Source organism: Mustela erminea, chromosome 4 (genome assembly GCF_009829155.1).
Source record: "Mustela erminea isolate mMusErm1 chromosome 4, mMusErm1.Pri, whole genome shotgun sequence".
Classification (NCBI taxonomy): domain Eukaryota; kingdom Metazoa; phylum Chordata; class Mammalia; order Carnivora; family Mustelidae; genus Mustela; species Mustela erminea.
The window spans coordinates 135361803-135378649 of record NC_045617.1 but is presented as its reverse complement, the minus strand read 5'-3'; the positions used below and the strand labels follow the sequence as shown (position 1 = coordinate 135378649).

At 43.3% G+C, this 16847-nt stretch overlaps 1 protein-coding gene across 1 annotated transcript in view; it reads left to right on the top strand.

Annotated features, from left to right (window-relative positions):
* Nucleotides 1-8858: 8858 nt before the first annotated feature.
* The window catches only part of NEDD9 (neural precursor cell expressed, developmentally down-regulated 9), a 186898-nt gene continuing 178909 nt past the window's right edge, over nucleotides 8859-16847 (top strand). The window contains exon 1 of the mRNA XM_032341102.1: nucleotides 8859-9050. The gene's annotated coding sequence lies outside the window, so the exon portion shown is untranslated. The remainder of the gene's footprint in view (nucleotides 9051-16847) is intronic.

Genomic DNA, 16847 nt, shown 5'->3' with positions numbered 1-16847 from the left:
AATGGTCCAGAAACTGAGAGACCCATGGAGGGGAGGTAGTGGGCAGAAACCATAAGTCAGTAGAAACTAGGAAGCTAAGTAGTAAAGGAAGGCCATTGGAAGGAGCTAGAAGGGGTCTGAGAAGTGTCGAGTGTGGCCGCAGAAACAGGTAGTGGCTTTATTGGTGCAATGGATGCCTGCTGTTGAGAAATCAACAAAATCATGGCACCTATAGACTGAGAAGGAGGTGACAGTTTCCAAAAAGATTGGTCCTATGTTTACTCGAACTTTTTTCGGCTCTTCCCTACATCCTTTTTTCATAAATCTCCATTAGCTGAGAATCTGATTGCATCAGATTCTTGCACTCTGAGTTTAATGGATCCAATTACTTACCAGTGTTGTGGTCTTAGGTAAATTGCTCAACTTCCATGCACTTTACTTGTTAACTTTCTATATGCAATAGGTAGAATAATGACCCCCAAACTTGTCCACGTCCCAATTCTAGGAACATATAAATATGTTACTTTATTCAGCAAAAGGGATTTTGCAGATGTTTTTAAGTTAGTGACCTGGAGATGAGAGTCCAGTCTAATTACATGGACCCTGAAAATCAGAGAGGAAACATCCCAGCTGTGGTCGGGGGAGATGTGACTGTAGAAGAATGGTTGTAGAGATTCAACACTGCTGGTTTTGAAGGTGGAGGAAGAAGGGGTCATGAGCCAAGGAATGTGGGTGGCGTCTAGAACCTGGGAAAAGTAAGGGAACAGATTCTTACCTGAAGCCTCCAGAAGAATACAGCCCTCACCAGCATGTTATCTCTAGCCCAGTGAAACCTGTGCTGGACTTCTAACTTAGAGAACTGTAAGATAATAAATATGCTTTCTTTTAAGCCATTCAGTCTATGGTAATTTGTGATAGCAATAATAGGAAATCAATCCAGTATAATATTACAAGTACATATACACAAGAAATATATGTGTACATATACACAAGAAAATGTTTAAAAGAGTATATGCTGTTGAGGCGTCTGGGTGGCTCAGTGGGTTAGGCCTCTTCCTTCAGCCCAGGTCATGATCTCAGGGTCCTGGGATCGAACCCCGCATCAGGCTCTCTGCTCAGCGGGAAGCCTGCTTCCCCCCCTCTCTCTACCTGCCTCTCTGAGTACTTGTGATCTCTCTCTCTGTCAAGTAAATAAATAAATTTTTTTAAAAAGAGTATATGCTATTGATGTAACATTGGTTATGTCATCTTTATGAATTACTTATTTTTGGGGCAATGAATATATGTTACATAGTAAAGAAGTAATTGAAATATTAAAGAATAAGTAATAAATTAAAAATTACCTTCCAAGCCTCAGCCCAGCTGTGACATCAGATGAACAACCCAGGAGATGGCTCAATTGTCAACCTGTATCTTCCCTCTTCTTCTTGGGTGCTATCCCCAGGTCTCATTTCCTCCACAACAAACCACCAATTTCAAAGCAGTCTTGATGTCTCTCATTTCTCTTCCACGTCTCAGGTACATATGTTTGTATTCATCCACCTGATGGTATCAGTGTGTTTCTACAAATTTGTTATATGTACTTTTGGAGATATTTAATTATTTGGTTAATAATGAATCCAACAAAAATTTATGGAGGATAATTTGAGTAGTCATGAAGTCATTTAGATGAGGCATATTAGTCTTCATTAGGCCCGGTATGGTGCTTTATGACAGTTTCAAGATCATGTTGGTAGAGCTCAAAATCTACTGAAGAATTTAAAAAAGAACATTTTAGAGACCTTTTGGCCCACACAAGACTTGCTTGTCTTCACAAATCCATTGGTCTTATCTAAAGTCTAAAAATCCTTAGAATGCATTTACAGTCCACCCACTGTCAACAGGGAGGGCTATTAACTGACACTAAAGTTATTAATACTGGTGAGAAGCACAGCAAATGAGACCATGAGACTCTTTAGATGTACTTGTGAACGACTGAAATCCAAGAACTTGGCTTTGGTGAGTTAAAAATGTAAAACATGCCCGCAATACCAGTTCTCACTTGAGCAAGAATTTGCTAGTTCTTATCACAGCCAACCATCTTCAGGACTTTGAATGACCCTAAACTTCATTTAACATTTGGACAGGACAATAGGTACTTTGCATGACCTGATTAGAAAATAATGCAAGGCTGTTTCCCACTAGGTCACTTTGATCCATGGCTGAGCCAAATTCCCTGGACCTCTCTCCAGCCAAAATAGAACCCCAGATAAATGAAGGATGTAGAACAGATTTTTAGAAGTAGCGATCTCAGTACTTTTCATCATGTCTTTATTCATCAAATATTTGTTGGATACTGTAACTGTATTCTCAAACATTCATATACATTAAGAATTACCGCGGAGGGTTCACTCCCCAGGAAACTGATTCAGCAATTCAAGGGTGGGGCTTGGGAGAATCTATGTCTAACCAGCTTCATGGGTGATTTTGATGTAAGAACTCTATACACCACTTTGTAAAACGTTTAGTCTCCAAAATGAATAAGCAACAATTCCTGGACATAAGAAACCTCAAAGTCCAGGGTAACAGAGAAAGGAAGAAAGACACTCTGCCCAGGGGAGTACAGTCTTAAAGGACGCTGTCACAAGGAGAAAAAGAAAGGGCATTCTAAGCAGGCGAAGAGCCTTTCTTTACAAGGCCACGGTCAAGAGAAGATATGAACCATTAGGGACCAGTGAGTGTTTATAGTATGGGAAGGTGAAAAGCATTCTGGGTATGGACAAGCAGGAGAGAATATAACAGGATAGCATGGATCTTGATTTGTCACTAAGTCATTTCAACTTTAATTCATAGGCAACAGGGAACTGGTGGAAACTTTGAAATCTACCTTTGAGAATATCTAGTATTGGGTAGATGCTTATTCAACTAGTATTTCCTGAGGACCCAGCCTGTGCCCAACAGCGTGCTAAAAAAAGATTGTCACAGTTAAGAATTGTGACAGACTAAGCAGTGAAAGACAAAAGTAAGGTGGTAACCAGTGAATATGTACAGAAATAACTGGTCAATAAGATTTGAGATTAAAAAAAAAATGAAAACTCAAGAATTTGGTGACAGGTTAGATTGAAGAAGCAAGGAAAAAGAAATTCGCAATGTTTGGGAGCAGAGAGACTGTTAGGGATGGGATGTTTGTGTTCCCCCTCCTCCCCCAATTCACATGTTGGAGCTTAATCCCCAATGGGATGGTATTAGGAAATGAGGCTTTTGGGAGGCAATTAGGTCATAAAGATAGAGCCTTGTAATAGGATTAGTGACCTTATAAGAAGAGACACGGAAGAGACTGTCTCTCCCCCATGTAAGAATACAGAAAGAAGGTATCTATCTACAAAATAGAAGGAGGTTTCTAGCCAGAAACAGACCATGTAGGCACCGTGATTGTGGACTTCCAGCCTCCAGAATTATAAGAAGTAACCATTTCTTGTTTAAGCCACCCAGCTCCATGTTATTTTGTGAAAGCAGCCAGCACTGACTAAGACAGAGACTGTTCGATGATGATTCTACTGGAGAGTGCAGGGGGCAAGGATGCCTCCACCCAAATGGGAGTTGATGAGCCCATCCAAGGGGGAGCAGGAGAGTGAAAGTGTATGCAATCCAACGGTGAGACGTGGGGGGCAGTCAGTGGAGAAGGTGCAGTAGCCATGAAGGAGCTGAACTAGGGTTCAAAAAAAGGATGAAAGGGTCTGAAATGAAAGAGGTGACCAGTTGTTTTATATGCAAAGCAAGAGGCTAGATAGAACTGAAGGACTGAGGGTTTAGAGCTTTCGTGAACATGTGGACAGAAGACTTTTGCTTATATAATAGGAAGTTGTGGTGAAAATAGAGAAGGAATAAATTTGAGTTCCCTTTAAATTGTATTGTATTAGTGGAAAATAATTGCCCAAAATCTAGAGGGAAAATAAAACAGTGCTGGCATTTTAAGCACCAGGAATCAGTAAAAAATATTTCTCTATCTTTGAGGTAGTTGTCCCTTCTTATGTGGTTGTGCGTGGAGGCTGTTCTGACAGGTGAGAAGGAAGAAAATGTTCAAGGAAGAGGAAAGCTAAAGAGCCAGCCAGTGTAGACAGAAAAGTGGCTAGAAATGATCAAATCGCATGTGGTGCCCCTCCCTAGGGCTGGGGTCATGGTCAGGAGCAGCTTACCTAACTAGGGAGAGGCATGATTTGACTTGACTTTTGACTACATGATCATGCAGGCAAAAAGGAAAGTCCAGAAATTCATTTTATCCAATGACAACTTGACCTTTGGTATTTGAGCCTGGAATCTCCTCTCCGAGACCAACCAGCTGGACACAAATCTGTGTTTTCCTATATTTAGAAAACAAAGGAGCAAGAGTCAGACAAACAGAGCAGTCCAGTCTCTTCAACCATCCAGGACAGCAATGTCATTTTATTTTTTATATTTTCATGAATAAGATGTTGTTTTCAAACTGCTCTCTGCATGTGAAACCAGAATAGCAGTTTAGACAGTTCCCTCAGAAACCGAGCGTAATAAAATGGTTTCAGTCTCATGTCCTGGGTGTGTGTGCACATGCAGTCTCAAGGGGGAGATGGCCCATGTACCCAACTGCAAACTGACGGAGGTTGCCTAAGCTCTAAGTGCTTAGAAAACGACTTAGAAGAATTCATGCCAGACAGAGAGAGAGCAGAGCTTCACTGTGGGCCAAGCATTGGAGGGAACTGAAATTAAGGCTGACGCTCAAAAGGTACTTCAGTTTTACCTGCAATGTTTGTTTTTTACCATATAAATGTATTACTTTTAGATTTAAAACATTAATTTAAAAAATTATGGAAAAATCAACCCCAACAAGATGTTCCCAATTATTCTGGGGGAGACCCCAAAATGGTTACCATCCAGAAGAGGGCTTGGCAGACAGGATACAAGTAATGGAGAGATGAGTGCTTGGTATTTACCAGATGCTTAAATACAATGAATGCTTCCAATAAATTGGAATCTTTTAAGTTGGCCATCATCTGTCTTAAGAATAATTTAGTCTTTATTCCTTTGCCTTTGAGGTGCCCATATTTCTTCAAACAGCTGTTCTGTGAACTAAAAAGATGGTTTCGGCTTTGCAAATGTCCTTTACCTCCTAAGAACAAACATCAAAAATGGTAGTTTTGACCCTTATTATTAGTCAAGTGACAATGCTAGAAGCTATAATTCAAAGGGTTGGAGAATGTGCAGAGAATGAGGAACAGGAGGATGTCAGAGCCAAGGTCTGCAGAGACCACCTGGTGACCAGAAGAGCTCACATCTTCGCTTACCCTCCACATGGTAACAGGTGAGGGCTGGGCACAGAGCCACTGGTGGATGGGGGAAAGAATGGAACTCCAAATGTCTTATGGATACTTGAAAATAAGATCTACCACTTCCTGTTAAATATATGACAGGATTAATATGTTAATTGTTGAAAATTAAAGGTGGAATGTTGAAGTTATATATGTGAATTTGGTAGCAATAAACTGGAAAAAGCTTGAAAAAAAAAAAAGGAAGAAGAAGAAGAAGACTTGACAGATAGTCCATGGGAGACGCACAAGAAGATTCCTGAGCAACAGAAGGACCTCAGTGGAGCTTCTTGGAAGAGAATTTGCAAGGAGACAAATCAGCCTTTCTTAACTTCCCCTGTTGGGAACCTACTGGGTAGATCTGGAGCAGGAAAGTAGACTGAGTTTCCACTCATGGCTGGAAACGCATGAACACCCAGAAGAAGAACAAGGAAATGAACATTCACACGTTGCCAAAATAGGTGTTCATGAGGTTCTGGACTGGGAACTAGGGACCTGGCTGAAGAACAGGGAGATGAGGAAGAAGACAAATGTGTCTTGTAATGAGAGAAGAGTGTTGTTGGTGGAAAGAGAGCAGAACAGGAAGGTAGACAAGGTTCACTTTGCTCCGCCTCCTAGCCTATCGTGTCCCCGAGGGGAGGGGCTGATTCTTGTTCATTTTTTTACTTATCACAACATTTGCTCCATAAATGCTTTTTGTGTCTGAGTGAACCAATTCATGGGAACAGTTATGTCACCAGATTATCTTGAGGGCAGGCCCTGTGTCCTGGGGACTAAGGCACCAAACATGCCTGGGAAAGGTCGAAGAAGTCTACAGGTATGCAACAGCTACCAATGAGACAAATGAACTGGGTCTTTCTGAGCTCTGATTTCTTCATCTAAAAATGAAAACCACAAGACTGACTCCCATTCCCAAGAAGGGATGAGGCACACATTATAATACCAGACAAGTTCGCTCTTAAAATTTGCCAAACCAACTCTTGGGTATATTCATTTAAATTCCTCAGTGGGTAGCTGATTCCCTATGGCTAATACTGTTTTCAGTCGTGGAGGGAAATGAGTCACGCAGATGGAATCATAAATACACACACACACACACACACACACACACACACACACCTTAGCCATAGATTTTTTTTTTTTTTTTTTTTTTTTTTGGTAACTTTTTATCTTCTCAAGTGCTTCTCACTTCTGCCTCTCCCCCGCCCCCACCGCCTTAGACTCCACTCCATACAACAGTCACTCCTTGGACCAAAAACCCACGACAAATTCAGAACAGTTGCCTGGGGATTTGGCTACTGCGTAACAGGTAGTTACAAACCATTCCATGGCACTAACTGAGCCGGCATGAAGAAGCTAATTAAAGCAGTCAGGAAGATCGTTTATATAAAAATGAAAATGTAAACATGGTCTTCATTGGACAGAGTGATTAGAAACTACAGTTGTTTGTTTGTTGTCAGAACTGTCTTGGCTTTGTCAAAATCCTGACATGTGGCATAACTTCCCACTAATCAAAAAAAGAAGAAAAGAAACCCAAAAAAGAAAAAGAAGAAGAAAAATCTAAGTAGGAAAACAGGCATAGAGAATCTTCGTCTTTCCAAGTGGGGAAAAAAAAATTCCACTTGTTTTTTTAGAACAAGTGTGATCTGTGTTTGGACAAAGTCTGGGCTCCTCAGTTTGCCTTACAGTCTCTTTCTCTCTCTCTCTCTCTTCCTCTCTCTCTCTTCATTCTGAAGCCCTCAGGCTTGGGACGTGCCGGCAGCTCTAAGCGGGAAAGGAAGCCATGATGATGTAGGCAAAAGAACAGAGTTCAGGATAATCATGTTGACAACCCCGTGTGATTTCTGTAGAGGAAGGCTAAGCTTCCGCTTCTTGCATAGGTCTAGGGTGTCATTGGCAGGGAGGCCACGTGATGGCATTGGCCTTCGAGGTATGAGGTACAACTGTAAGTTACTTTATCTTAAATGGACACATTTAAATTCAGACTGCTTAAATAGCTAATGGAGAAAATAACACACTATGGGATCATGGCAAATGCATGGAGGGACATGTTGGAAAAAATATGTATTCTTCAGGCTTCTGCTCCACTTGATTTACTATGGATATGCTGCCTTATAAAATAAAACTTGGAAATAGGATAACTCTACCTCTAATCTGGACCACTTCCTGATACCAAGCATGTACACAAGAGTGGTGTGTGGTTTTTTTGTTTGTTTGTTTGTTTGTTTGTTTGTTTGAGTGGTGTGTTTTTTAAGGAAAAGAAGAGAGAAAGAAAAAATAGATGATTTTTTTAAACCATAAAAATTGCTCATTATACCTATGGATGCAATATGTGTATGAAGATTGTCACAGATGTTCTTGTTATTGATTTATTTTTGTCCTGATTACACAAGGCATTGAGCTGAGTGTTTCTTTCTTTGTTTAAATGTGGCACCTGTTTATGGGCCAAGTATTTCCTTAATATGATTCAGACCAGCTCGACGTTTATAAATAAATGTTTTGGATCTGAATATCAGAAAAGTATTATGGGAAATTCACGAAAAACAAAACAACAGCAACAAACTAGAAATCACAAGAATGCAATACGCAGCATGGACAGGGGACAAGGATGAACGGAGGGCCAAGGACAGTGCTTTGCTTGTCTTAATGATAGAGCAAGCAAGAGTAGGAGGGTTCCATGCCACCTGATCGCTGGGGAGTATCAATTCCTCCAACCATCTCCCTCTCTCCTCCACCATCTGTGTTCCCCAGGCATTTTTAGGCACCAGCATGGGACAAGAAGTGGAAAGAGATGGTGAAAAGCAAAGGTTTGACCTCATACTCATGAAACTTACCACTAGTGATAATAGCAAACATTCATATACTCATGGCAGCCACCCTTTGAAACCTTTACATAGAACAACTCATTGAATTCCCACAACAATCCTATGACTACTCCCATTTTACAGATGAGGAAGCTGAGTCACAGAAAGATCAAAAGCATTTAAAGGGCAACCATCAGGTGGTTAGCCTCAGACCGCACCACTAGGCTGCTACCCAAAAGCACAGCGAGAAGACAAAGGATTTGGGACTAAGTGACTTCCAAATTCCCTTCCGCATGCTCAGCCTCTGTTTCTCTACCTGGAAATAGGAATTCTCCTCATGGGTACCCAGTACCTAACAGGGTGCTCTGGCCATGTACAGACTCAATAAAGACTAGTTAAATGAAAAGATGTTTCACGTCAATTTATAACGGAAATCTTTAGAATATTTTAAGTCCATAAAACCACAACATCCTAATCTGGTTAGCCTTGCAATACCCTGATGTTTGCCTGCATGCAGCCTGGAAAGGAGCTTACGCCACTCCCCTACATTTCATTGCGAAAATAATTTAAAGATCCCCTCTCTTTGTCAAAATAACAAGCAGTCTGGAGTAGAGCTAGATTTCCCACCTGTCCCTAAACTACAAATTGCCCCCAGTGTATCAGAGAAAAAAAAAAAAATGTGGCACAGGGAGGAAATGAACCGAGACAACATCACTTGCAGCAACCGGAAGGAAAAACACACGTACAGACGCCACTCACATTCTATGTGTGTGGTTGCCCAGTAGGGAAATGCTTGCAGCTGCCTTGAGAAGCAAGTCTGGTGGCTGCAGCAAGACAGAAGCATAATCATGAAGCAAGACTGAGCTGCCGCCTCCCACCTGCCTGGTCAGAGAGAGGGCGAGAACACCAGGGACCACCCGATGAGCCAGCAACAGTGGTCCTGCCCCCGGTGAGTTCCCAGACACTTGCTGGGGCCTGAGGGTGTGGGGAGACTCACTCAGACTCTGACTTCCTGAGATGGTGTCAGACATCCGTTAGTGTTCCCCACTGTTGATACCCCTTAACTGGAGCCCAGAGGGACTCGGCATGCCCCGAAGGAGAAAAGAGGGACCCTGGGTTTCCTCCAAGTTGATCTGTAGGCACAGGCTTTAATGCAAGCTAAATGCTACATGATTCTGGTTTTTGAATCATCTTGGTAGGTGCTTCCTGGTGTAGAAGTTGCATGTCTCCTTCCCCTGGCCGCCCTCCTCGGAGAGCTTACCTGTGAGAACCTTGTGCCTTGGCTTTCCCTAAATGATTTCAGTACTTCCCAAATGTGGGCTGTCATTGATACTTGATGGCAGATTCGAGTCATTTATAATGTCATTTTCAGGTCCTCTGGGAATGACCCCTGAGGGGGTAAGAAACCATGATTGAGTATTGGACTCATGGTGTCCAGCCCTGCAGACCTGGTCCTTAGCATAATCTCTAAGGGGTTGGGAGCATTCTACTTAGTCAACGGGGCCACCCCAATAGCTTTGTCATCCTTCCTTTTCTCAATATTTACTAAGTCACGTCACTCATTCATTCATTCGGTTGCCTTTTCCTCAACAAAGGGTTTTCATCTTGCTGAAATTATTTCAAAAATGAAGAACATACACAACCTGAAAACCTTCCCCCTACTTTTTTTTATTTTTTATTTTCATATTTATTTATTTATTATTTATTTTATTTTTATTTTTCCTGTATGCCAGTGATGAGAGTTGAGACTGGGTGCTCTGGTCTTCTCAACTCCTGCTTCAGGAGTCCCCTCCTGTTCCCCCAGAAGCTGGTTCCCACCAGAAGTGGGTACAAAAAGCAGTTGCCCATCACAGGACTCTGGGAACCAACCAAGTGGCTTTCCTCCTTGTTTCTGCTTCCTTCCAAGTTTGGGAGGAAATTCCTCCCCATTTTCAAGGACATTCCTCTTTTAAGAATTTCAAAGGGGAGCAGTGGAGAGGGAAGAGGTGAAATCAGCTTTGAAAAAAAAAAAAAAAAGGATGTTCTCAATCAAATAAATTCAGCAGTTCTTGGGGGAAAAAAAAAAGAAATCAGCTTTGAGGTGGTGCTCTGTTTCTCATTAATTAGTTAATTCATGTATTTAACACCTATCTCGTGAGTTTTCACTGTGTGGCAGCTACTTTTAAGTCAAACCTTACACAAGATGAAGCAAAATTGTATGTTGTCCTGCTTCCAAAAAGCTTACAGTCCAGGGGAGAAGCAGATGTTAATTACTAATTACAGGAATGTGATAAGGATCAGAACATATTGTGGGGGAAGCTGATCTCATCTGGGAAGCAGCGAGGTTTCTAGAAGGAAGGTGAGACTAGAACTGAAAAAAGGCGTAGGAGTTCACAAGTCTACGCTCCAGGCAGAGGGAACAGCGGAGACCATTTCCTGAGGTAGGAGGCTGCAGAATTACCTGGCAAAAAGGGCCAGTGCAACAGGAGAGATGTGGGGAGTGGCTCAAAGTGAGCCCAGAGTTTCAGCGTAAAACATGCTGCTGATTCTAAGAGCTATGCAGGAGGTAGAGGGGCCGTGGTCTGCTTTGCATTTCTCAGAAGTTCCTTCCGATCGGTGTGGAGAATGGATGGTGTGGCCCCTCCCATCCATTCTCCACAGCTATCGGGGAGACCAATGAGAAGGTGCATGAATTCGGCCAAGCCAGCCTATCTGTGTGAGTACAGCCAAGCGTGGTGGCCGCAGAGAGTATCACACAGATTGAAAAGTCATCTTGAAAGGAAAATCGACAAGACTTGGTGGTGGACAGAATAGGAGAGCAGGGGAGGCGGGGTGTGTCAAAGGTGACCCCCAGTTTCCTGGTTTGCACATGCAAATGGATGTTGATGTTGCTTGTCGATCTCAGAGACTGGTGAAGTGGGTGGGGACCAGGCCCAGGTTAGTTTAGTTCTAGAACTGATCCAAAGGCAGACATCAGCCCGGCAGTCAACACTGACCAATATCTAGAGCTCCAAACAGAGGTCTGGGATCCTCGGCGTACGGAGAGTTGGTAATCGACGCCACGGGTATGTGTGATACACACCTGAGGGAGGGTATGGAATGACAAAGCAGGCGGGTGGCTTAGAATTGAATCCCAAAGAAGAAGTGCCTGGGTGGCTTAGTCGGTTGGGCGTCCAGCTCTTGATTTCCGCTCTGGTCATGATCTCAGGTTTGTGAGATCGAGCCCAGTGTCGGGCCCTCGCTCAGCATGGAGTCTGCCCCAGATTCTGTCTCTGCTCTCTCTCTCTCCCTCCCCTTCCCTACTGCTTGTGCTCTCTTTCTCACTCAAATAAATAAAGATAGTCTTTAAAAAAGAGAGAGAATTGAATCTCAAGAAATTCTAACATTTAAATAGAGATAGAGGAGAAGGGTCCCTTCAAGGAGACTGGGAGGGTTTCGTGAAAAGTCAAACGCGAAATTACCATATGACCCAGCGCTTCCATCCAAAAGAACTGAAAACAGGGACTCAAATATTTACATGCACACATACTTTCATAGCAGCACTAGTTGCAACAGCCTAGGAGAGGAGACAGCTTGTCTGTCCATCAGCAGGTGAGTGGGGAGGCAAATTGTGATACAACCATACAGTGGAATATGATTCAGCCAGCAAAAAACAAACAAACAAATAAAACACGAAGTACAGATACCTGCTACAGCATGGGTAAGTCTCAAAAACACTATGCTAAAGTGAGGGCACCTGGGCAACTCAGTAGGTTAAGCGTCTGCCTTTGGCTCAGGTCATGATCCCAGAGTCCCAGGATCAAGTCCCCTGTGGGGCTTCTCTGCTCAGCGGGGAGCCTGCTTTTTCCTCTGCCTGCTGCTCCCCCTGCTTGGGCTCTCTTGCTCTCTTTCTGTTAAACAAACAAACAGACAGATCTACCTTAAAAAAATAAAACAAAACACTATGCTAAAGTGAAAGAAACCAGGCACAACAAGTACATGATTCCGTTTATGTGAACTATCCAGAATGGGTCAACCCGTAGAGAGAGGATGCTGATTGGTGGCTGCTTCGCTTTGGGGGAGGGGAAAATGCAGGCAAAGGCTTCATGTGTCTGCGATTGCCTGTTGGGGTGACAAAAATGCTTTGGATCTAGGTAGAGGTGGTGACTGCACAGTACTGTGAAATATTGAATGTCGCTGAATGGTTCTCTAAAATATCTACTGCATGTTAGGTGAATTTCACCTGGATGCTGAAAGAGAAGACAAGGCAGGTGTAACCGGAGGCATAGAACACAGGCTGTGTGTGACTTTGGGCAAGTGAAGCAGCTTGGTTTCTTCTTTTTCTGTATGTAGATGAGCGGAACTAACTCTCTTGGAATGCTCTGGTAAGGATTAAACAGGACAGGTTTTTTGTTTTTTTTTTTTTAAGTTTCTAGCAGAGGGAAGGTATAGTAAAGGCAGTCAGTTTCCTACCTAGATCTCTTTAGTTTAGCCTCATCAGGACTGAAATAACTTCTCCTCCCCTCCCCCTCCTCCTCTTCCTTCCCCTCCTCCTCCCCCACCCCTTCCTCAAGGGGATGCTAACTCCTTCAGTTCGTCTTCCTTTAAAGCTGCTCACCTCTACGGGACATCCCTTTGTTTCTTTATTTAAATTCAATTTAGTTTATATATACCGTATTATTAGTTTCAGAGGTAGACTTTAGTGACTCCTCAGTTGCAGACAATACCCAGGGCTCACGTGCCCTCCTTAATGCCCGTCAGCCAGTCCTTGCCCACCTCCCCTCCAGCAACCCTCAGTTTGTTCCCTATAGCTAAGAGTCTCTTACCGTTTGCCAGGACTGACCTAACTTCTAACAGCCTGAATCTTTATCTCAAGACCTGAGAGCTTTCTCTAAGCCAGGCAGAGCCCCTGTAATTGCCTAAAGGTGAACGAAAATGCCCAGAAGCTAATTCTCCAATGGACCATAAATATCTCCGCTCCCTCAGGCCCGAGTGGGATAACTCTAAGACAAGCCTCTTACCTTTGTCCCTACGTTTCCACGTGAGCTGAAGCTCAGTTGCCCACAGTGGCAGCTGGCTCGATAGATAACGCGTCTTTAGTGTGCCCTTCCCTTCTGGCTTCTCCTCCCCCACCCCTGCTCCCTGTCAAAGTGTCCTGGGATTGTTTGTTAAACTGCATGCACTTGAATCTGAGTCAGCGTCTGCTTCTGGTGAAACTGAAGCTGAGACCACCTGCTACACAGCACTGTGGACACTCGGGCCATGTCATCCGCTGTTCCGTATTTAATCTTAGACATCGGCATTTTGATCTCTCTCATATCCATCCAAGGTCCTCCTCATCCCCTTCTGAGATCCCGCTTAGACAAAGCACCCAGGTACTACCACAGGGAGAGCTCCGTTATTTTTTTTTTCTTAAGTTTTTGTTTTTAAGTATCTCTACATCTAACATGGGGCTCGAACTTATGACCCTGAGATCGAGAGTCACATGTTCCAACGACTGGGCTAGCCAGGCGCCGCAGGAAGAGCGCCTTTAGACTTCACAAGTCCTCTGCAGAGCTGTGCCGCATCTTAGGACAAGCCCCCTCCTTTGGCTTTGTGCTCATCAGTCTCTTTGCAATTCATCTGATAAAATTTCCCAACTGTGGGGCACCATATGATAATTGTACATGGTACACGATATAGAGATAGGGCCTAAAATCATGCTGAGTCACTAGACTTTGTCATGGAAAATGTTTCCATTTTCACTCTTCTGAACCTCTGATTTTGGTCTGATCTTAACATTCTCTAACCATTGACCATGTATAATTTTCAACAAAAAGAAAGTGGGCCTTGGGCCATGAGCCATCGGCAGGCAATGCTCGTGATCTAAAATTTAACAGGATGGTTTTGCTTTCCCACATCTATTTCTCATGATTACCTTCTATGAACCTTAATGACACTGGTTATTTATCTGCAGGAGTGGTATAAATTATCTTCTGCTATAAACATATTTAAGTTAAAAAAACACTGAGTCGAGCAAACTGAGGGTTGCTGGGGGTGGGGGGTGGAGGCTGGCTGGGTGATGGACATTAGGAAGGGTATGTGCTTTGGTGAGTGCTGTGGATTGTGTAAGACTAATGATTCACAGATCTGTACCCCTGAAGCAAATAATACATTATATGTTAATAAAATTTAAAAAAAATCATGTTACTAATTGCACTGGCAACACACCCGATAGCAGACACTGGAAGGTAGGACTTTGAGAGAAGACTGGCAGAGCTTCTCTAGAGCAGATGCTCTTCCGGGTCACAGCTGCGTCTCATTCCACCCAGCACCTGCCCTGTGAGTGATGCATGGCCAGGAAGGACGGGGACATCCGAGGTAGGTGGTAATACACCATCCTTAGCTGTACTTTTTTTTTTTTTTTTAAAGAGAGATTAAGTGGGGGTGCGAGCAGAAAGCTGGTGCAGAAGGAAAGGGAGAGAGAGAATCCACACCCAGCAGAGAGCCCGACAGGCGGGGATTGATGGATGACCTCAAGACCCTGAGATCATGACCTGAACCAAAATGAAGAGTCCGGTCACTTACCCAACTAAGCCACCTAGGCGCTGCCTGCTGATTTTTGCTCATTCCAATAAACAACTTTAGGGAGACCACAATGGCTCCCAAATACCCAGGCGGTGATGGGAAACAATATGAAACGGACCCACCGCAAGGCTCCCTTACAAACATGGTGGTTCTGCCCTGAGGAAGCAAACCAGGGGCTCAGAAGTCACTCAGCAATGGCGAAAGGTATCAGTGCCTCCATGTTCGAACCTTCACATTTGCTTCAGATTAGAAGCATTGGCTGATGGAGAATGATAACTCAAAGAAATCTCTAATGTTTTTTAAAGATTTATTTATTTGACAGACAAAGATCACAAGTAGGCAGAGAGAGAGGGGGAAGCAGGCTCCTTGCTGAGCAGAGAGCCCTATGTGGGGCTCGATCCCAGGACCCTGAGATCATGACCTAAGCCGAAGGCAGAGGCTTAACCCACTAAGCCACTCAGGCACCCTCTCTGTTTAATTTTTATAAGCAGCTGTTATTCCCTGAGCCCCTCCCTTCCTTTCCCAAGGAGGATAAATGAGGATTAATAACCCAAAAAATTTCACTTTAGAAAAATTTTAAGATATTGTGAAACGTTTCCTACCACAAAGAAGTACCTGTTATGTAGACATATATTCTAAATCATAATGGAAATAAAACAAATGTCTGTTTACCTGTTGCTCACCTTAATGACCCTTGAAGCCTGATCCATGCCCCTTATCAATTGTATGCATTTCTATCCACGCACCACCCCCCCAAGGGACCTGCTGTCTTAAATTTTGTGTTAATCATATTCCCTTACTTTTCTTTTTGGATCTGGCCTCATATGTATACAAATATCATTGGTGTATGTGTAATTTATGCATAAATGTATTTCTATAAAAATTAACATATATAATTTATGCATACTGTATATGCAGTTTATTTGTGTTTGTTTGGGAACTTGAAACAAATACAATCCTACCATACATATGTTTCCATGTCTGGCTCTTTGGCTCAGCATTGTTTCTGAGGGTTATCCGTGTCGATTCAAATAGGCATTGAGTTATTTTGATGGCTGTGCAGCATTCTGTGTAACCATACGACCATCTATCATTTCTGTCCATTGACAAAGCTGGGTAACTGCCAAAGATGAAGGCTCAGAGTATAATTTCAGGAAGGCACATACTCCCCAAATCTCTGTCTCTCTCTCTCTCTTTCTTTCTTTTCTCTCTCTCTCTCTCTCTCTCTCTCTCTCTCTCGCACAAAATGCTACCAGCAGTGGCTCAGTCAGTTAAGCCTCTGCCTTCAGCTCAGGTCATGATCCCAGGGTCCTGGGATCAAGCCCCACATCAGGCTCGCTGCTCAGCAGGGAGCCTGCTTCTCCTCCCTCTGCCGCTCCCCCCGCCCCCGCACTTGTGCTCTCTGGCTCTCTCTGGGTTAAACAAATGAATAAAATCTTAAAAAAAAAAAAAAATGCTACCCAGCAGAGGTGTGCAGCTTTGCTGCATATTGGAAACAGGTTTTAACTGGGGAGAAGTGGAGTAGAGCTGAAGTAGAGAACTGAGAGCCAGAAGGAAAAAGACATCAGAGGAGGAAAGGGGCTTTAAGTGGAGGGAAGAAAGAGATAAAAATCACTCTCAGAGATAAAATGTACTCCCACACAAGAACCGTGCTTGCTGTGGGCACAGTTAGAAGGCTTCTCTTCTCCATGTCCGCTTCTCCTACCGCATAAACCCTTGGTGGGAGGCTCTATTTGAATACTTACTCTGTAAATGCATCCTTCCCCAGGTCAGCAAACGGGCTCTGTGACTGCTAATCACTTTGCTAGATCCCGAAGAGAACTGAATTTCATACCACGCTCCCCTGGAGGCTTCCCGCTGATACATTTTTAGAATCATTTTCCTTTAATGTATAGGGGACCCATTAGTGACCACACAATCATCAAATGGTAGAGTGTCCGTGAACCTTTTGTAACCTTTGGCTAGTTTCCACGATGGAAATTCCCCACCCCCAGCTTCACTTGTAAAGAATGGAAATATTTAGAGGAAGTGATACTATTAATGGCTCCACACCACCATGGGAAGTATTTTCCCCTAAAACCACAGTAGTAAGTTGGTACCTCCCACAAAATGGCTTTAGCAAGTACAGGGTTCTCTTGGCACCTGTTTCTCTAGAGAGAAGCTCTACAGGTGCTTTGCATCACAAGAGAAATGAAACGTTGAGGAGCTGATGCTCTCTGGC